Genomic DNA, 5,837 nt, shown 5'->3' with positions numbered 1-5,837 from the left:
GAAAATGAGTGAACACCTCACTCTTCTTCTTCATGAAGTATACCCACACTTTCCTTGTGTGGTCCATCAATAAATGTTACATAATACCCAAAGCCTCCCATAGACATGGTCTTTGTAGGGCCCCATACATCTGAATGCACAACATCTAGTGCATTTCTGCTCACATTTCTGTTACGTGGAAATACATGCTTTGTTTGCTTTCCAAATTGGCACGCTTCATATATTTTTTACATACCTTCAACTTTAAACTTTGGCAGCCCTGTCACAATTCCTTTAGTCTCTGCATAGACTTCATTCTCTGCACATTCACATGTCCAATTCTTTTATGCCAAATGTCTTTGTCTGCAACAATTCCTGAACCATTTGCAAACATCGCAGCACTCACTTCATACATGTTTACATCCAATGTAAACATTCTGTCCACTCTGTTGCCTTTTGCAACCAACCTGCACTTGTCTTTAAAGTCTTCAACATAGCAACCATCAAGGTTAAACCGAACCTGCAAACCTTGCTCAATCATCTGGCCAACTGAAACCAAATTCTTTGTTATGTTTGGAACATGAAGTACATCTGCAAGGTACTTCACTTTGCCATCTTGCTGCATAGACAATGGCACGTCTCCAACATGGGCAATTGGATGAGTAGTGTCATCCCTTGTTTCCACAAAACCTGGTCTTTCAAGGTTTTTCATCTCCTTGAACCACTCCCCATGACTTGTCATGTGGTTCGAAGCACCTGAATCAACGTACCATACATCATCTTTATGTGCTGCTTCAACATTTTCAGACAATGGCATTAACAACATGCTGCATAACAAACAACCTTTCATTATCCTCATTGTTTCTGCTCGAGGATGCATAGTTGTTTTGCTACAATTTTCCATTTTGCATGTCAGCCTACTTCTTATAACAGTCTGCCTGCACATGTCCAGGCTTACCACCACAATAAAAGCATCCACGTGTATCATTATACTGCCTTTGCTAGTTTCCACACCCTCTTTGATCCCCCCTGTCTCTGAATTGGCCTCTTCCACCTACGTGTTGTTGTTGTTGTTGTGAATTCTGGGACTGTTGTTATTGTTGCTGCTGGCCATAATTCTGATTACCTATTCGGCCAACTCCTTGACTGCGTCCACGGCCTCCTCTACCTTGTCCTCTTCCTAAACTTGTGTAGAAGGCCTGTTGCTCTAAACTGTTTTTGTTTTGTGAAGACCAACAGTCTTCACCTAAGCTCTTCTCTTCTATAATCAACATAGACACCAAATCTGTGAAATTGGGAATGTTTTCCCGAGTCTGAATAGACGTCTTGAACGTCTTGTAGTATTGTGGCCTGAGACCACATAGACAGACTTCCACTTTGTCATCATCATCTACTACGGAAATGCCAATAGATGCAAGGGATTCCACAATACCCTTGATTTTCAATGCATAGTCATTCACAGACATACTCTTTTTCTCCACAGTATGAAGTTCATTCTTCAATTGTATCTTTCGTGCCTTGGTATTCGTTTCATAGAGTTTTACCAAGGTGTCCCATGCCTCCTTGGGAGACTTGGCATCCTGTATGTGCCCAATCATGGTGTCTTGTATATTGATAGAGAGCCAATACATAACTTTTCTGGCTCCTTGGTTCCAATCCTTGAACTCTTTCACATCTGTAGTAGCAATCGGATTGATCTCCGGTATCTTCGGTGCCTCTTCATGCTCACCTTCTATATAGTCCCAGTAACCCTTTCCCATCAAGAATTTTGTCAGCCTGAACCTCCAAGCATGGAAATTGTTCTTATCAAGCTTCTCAGCAACAATTTGGTTTATGCCATCATTTGACATCTTGCCAGACACATAAAATTTACAGAAACAGCACTCTGGTTTGTCCTGCACAAACTGCTGTATTTTCTGCACAGCGGTAGTGTAGTACACTCAAATGTCACAACCAGTGACCTCAATGTGCATACATACACCCAATGGCAACTATTGACCTCCTTTTAGCACACACAATATCTGCACAATCAATCTGTCTTCCTGCAGTTCTTAAAACACAGTTCTGCAAGAATCGATGACTTACCCACAGTGCTCGAAATCGCCTGTTTTCTGAAAAACGGAGGTCGTAACGCGCCTGAAACGTGTTTTCGGCCCAAAAAATTAGGTTATAGTTGCTCTATAGCTTTACTCCCGCAAAAAAGCTCCTCAATTAGAGATCGTTTGCCGGTGCCTCCCGTAGAGCTCCGGACAAGGGTGTAGTCACCAACACAAATAGGGAAGAGTAGATGAAGCTCTTACCCTCGTACTGCATCCTGTGCTTCTCTTGCTTGTCGCTCAGCCCTTAGCATGAACCGGACTCTGATACCATGAAAAGATGCAGGGGAGAAGAGAGCTTGAGTTCTTACACAACACTCAACACACCATATACAAAGATAAGAGTACACACTTATGAAAAGGTACTTAACCAAATACATACTAGGGTTCTCTATAGTGTGAACCCAACTAAATGAGACGGTGCTATAACTCTGCCAGTCTCTAGAATGGCTGTCACACAGCCTGTCATTCCACTGCCCACATATCACCCATGATCTCACCAACCATGCCAGTGGTGTAAGTGTGGGGCCTATCCCCCAGGCGAGTCATCTTAGTGTCCACCACCTCACTAGATGAGCTCGATATCTCAACAGTGTTATGCAACACAAGCTCTTCCACCTTCTCCCTAGGTTCCTAATTGGTGAGGAGTTTAAGCATGGAGATTTGATAGGTGGATTAGCAATATTTATGCTAATCCAAAGATATGATTACTCCAAAATAATTTTACTAATTAGGTCACTAATTAATCTACTCAAAAAAATAAACAAAAGAGACCAAATAAGTGCTAATTCTTGCCAATTAGGGCCTAATTGGAGTGAACTAAGCATAGATTTACGTCAAGACAAGTATTTAGAACACCACTGCCACTCCAATTAGTTTAATTGCAAGCAGTTAGGCTCAATTTTTTAGTTTTTTGCTCTCTTTTAAGTTTACTAACCATACTAACCAGTAGATTAGAGATAATTAGTAAAAATTAAGAGAAATTTTATAATTTTTTAAGATTTTTTGTTTGATTTGTGTTCTATCTAGTAATACTAACCAACCTATGCAAAGAGATTAAGAAAAAGAAAAAATATTTAGCTAAAAATTAACAAAAAAAAAAGTCTAGGTTTAAGCAAAATTCTCTTGATTAATCACCCAAATCACAAGATTTTTTACTTAAACAAGTGATAATCCTACTCTAAACACAAATCTATACATAAATCTTAACCAAAACATCCAAAACAACCAAGTAAAACATCAAAATACAACAAAAAATCAAAAAACCTCATGCCAAAGAGACTACTTGGCATCGGCGGGCTATGGGGGCTCTGTCGGATTCGAATCAAAGATGGTGTAAACAAGTAGCAGATGGCGCTCTCCGACAGCGACGCCAAAAATGTCTACCGACAGGTCTCAACCTTCTTTGTGTGCAACCCCATAGTCTGTAAATACCCTTATTATCCTGTAAGATTTGGTAGACATATCTACAGATTGGAATCGAGCTAATAATATGCACAATCATGTCTGACTGCCACACGGGAGACTCGTGACTTCGAAGCGACAATTTTCCCGACTTTCGTGTTGTTTTTTTCCTGCTTTTCAAAGCTTTTTTTTAACGAATAGGGAGCTAACTATTTTGGGTGGCGGCATCATCATACTAAAACTGTGCTAATCCAATTTAGCAAGCCCAGGTAAAGAAGACTGTGCTAATTAGAAAGGCAATTAAGAAAAGTTTATTATTAATAACTTATCACCGCAGCCGCTATTAGCGTTTTCCTATTGATCGGCTTTTTATAATGATCAACGAGTTTGTATTAATGGCATAACGATCAGGATCTGCAAATGGTATGGATCTGCAAGAACTTGTTTTCCTATTGCGTTGTTCCGGATCGTCTTTTTATAATGATCAACGAGTTTGTGTTAATGGCACCACGACCAGGATCTCCAAATGGTATAGTTAAGATATCACGACACCTATATATCGTATAAGTAAAGTGCTTTCTTTTTCCATAAATCGTGCTTATATGGCTTATTTCAATCACAAGGGACTTTGAATGCATTCCTACATAGTAAAATTGAATTTTGTCCAAATTTGCTAGATCTCAACACACATTTTTCTTATTCAATATAGTGAACACGATTTCCTATATATTGATCTAGCAAATTACATTATCTATCTAGCAAATAAGTGGTTTCTATATAGAAAATGGCAATATCTATATAAAAACCTACTTTACATCTAGTAATGAAGTGATTTCTATGTAGGAAATGTGAATATCTATATAGAAAATTAATCTTATAACCAGTAAATAGGTTTTCCTTATATAGCAAACAACATTTTCTATATAGCATTATGAAGTGTCTATATAGTAAATGATAATGGTCATATAGAAAACCCTCACAACTAGCAAAGAAATAAAGTCTATATAGCAAAATCGAATACCTATATAGGAAATATAAATTTCATCTACTAAACTAGTGACCTCTATATAGCCAAAATAATAACATCTATATAGCTAAGAACTTATAATGTATATAATTATATGGTCTTTAATTAAAGGTTTCAATCTTCGTAAAAGGAAATCAAGTATATTAGAATTAAGAAATAAAGTAAGCAAAAGTGTTTATGTATGAGAGAGAGGCACCGAGGGAGAGATTAGAGAGAGAGTGCAAGGAAGAGAGAAGAAAGAAGAGAGAAGAGAGAGAGGAGTGAGAATGAGAGAGAGGATGAGCAAGAGAGTAGAGAGATAGCAAGAGAAAGAGAGGGTTAGTGTGTGTCTATGAGAGAGAGAGAGAGAGGTAGTGAGGTAGAGAGATAATTATGAGAGGTTTGTGCATTTTTCTCTCCAAAGGATTAGAGAGAGAGTGAGAGGAAGAGAGAAGAGGGAGTGAGAATGAGAGAGAGGATGAGCAAGAGAGGAGAGAGATAGCGAGAGGAAGAGAGGGTTAGTGTGTGTCTATGAGAGAGAGAGAGAGAGAGAGAGAGAGAGACAAAGGTAGTGAGGCAGAGAGATAATTATGAGAGGGTTTGTGCATTCTTATCTCCAAAGGATAGAAAGATAGTGAGAAGTAGAGAGGGTGGGTGTGTGAGAACACATAAAAAGAGAGATTGAGAGATCGAAGAGGGAGAAAAGTAAAGAGAATGTAGGGGAGAGGGAGAGCTTCAAACCCTAGCAAGCAAACACACACAAGAGAGAGTAAGACACAAGAGAGAGATGGATAGCTGAATTTTCTTCTATCTTCTTCTTCTCTACTTAGCCAACATAACATAAAGATAAGAGTACACACTATATGGGTTAGTACTCAACTACTACAACATACAAGGGTCGGTCCATAATGTGAACCCGACTAAATGAGCTAGCGCTATAAGTATGCCAGTGTCTAGTAATCCAAAATGGCTGTCACATAGCCTGTCATCCCAGTGGCCCCCGTTGCATATCACCCATGATCTCACCAACCATGCCAGTGGTGTAGATGCGGAAGCTATCACCCAAACGGGTCATTAATGCTTGTCGTAGCACTAGTTGAGCTCGATATCTCAACACTCTTCCTCAAGCTCAAATCCACATAGTGTACTCCAAGTAATCTCCTAAACTTGTGGAGCTTCTTTGTGCCCAAGGCCTTCGTGAAGATGTCAGCCACCTGATTCTCTGTGCTGACATATACCAGATCTACATCTCCTGCTCTATAACCTTCTCCCTCACAAAGTGATAATGCACCGAGAATGCACCTCAACGTGCTTCGTTCTAGCATGATATACTGGGTTACTAGCCAACTGTA

This window comes from Cibotium barometz, chromosome 24, assembly GCF_041138505.1.
Source record: "Cibotium barometz isolate CiBa-2024 chromosome 24, ASM4113850v1, whole genome shotgun sequence".
NCBI lineage: Eukaryota > Viridiplantae > Streptophyta > Polypodiopsida > Cyatheales > Cibotiaceae > Cibotium > Cibotium barometz.
This window is presented reverse-complemented; position numbering follows the sequence as displayed.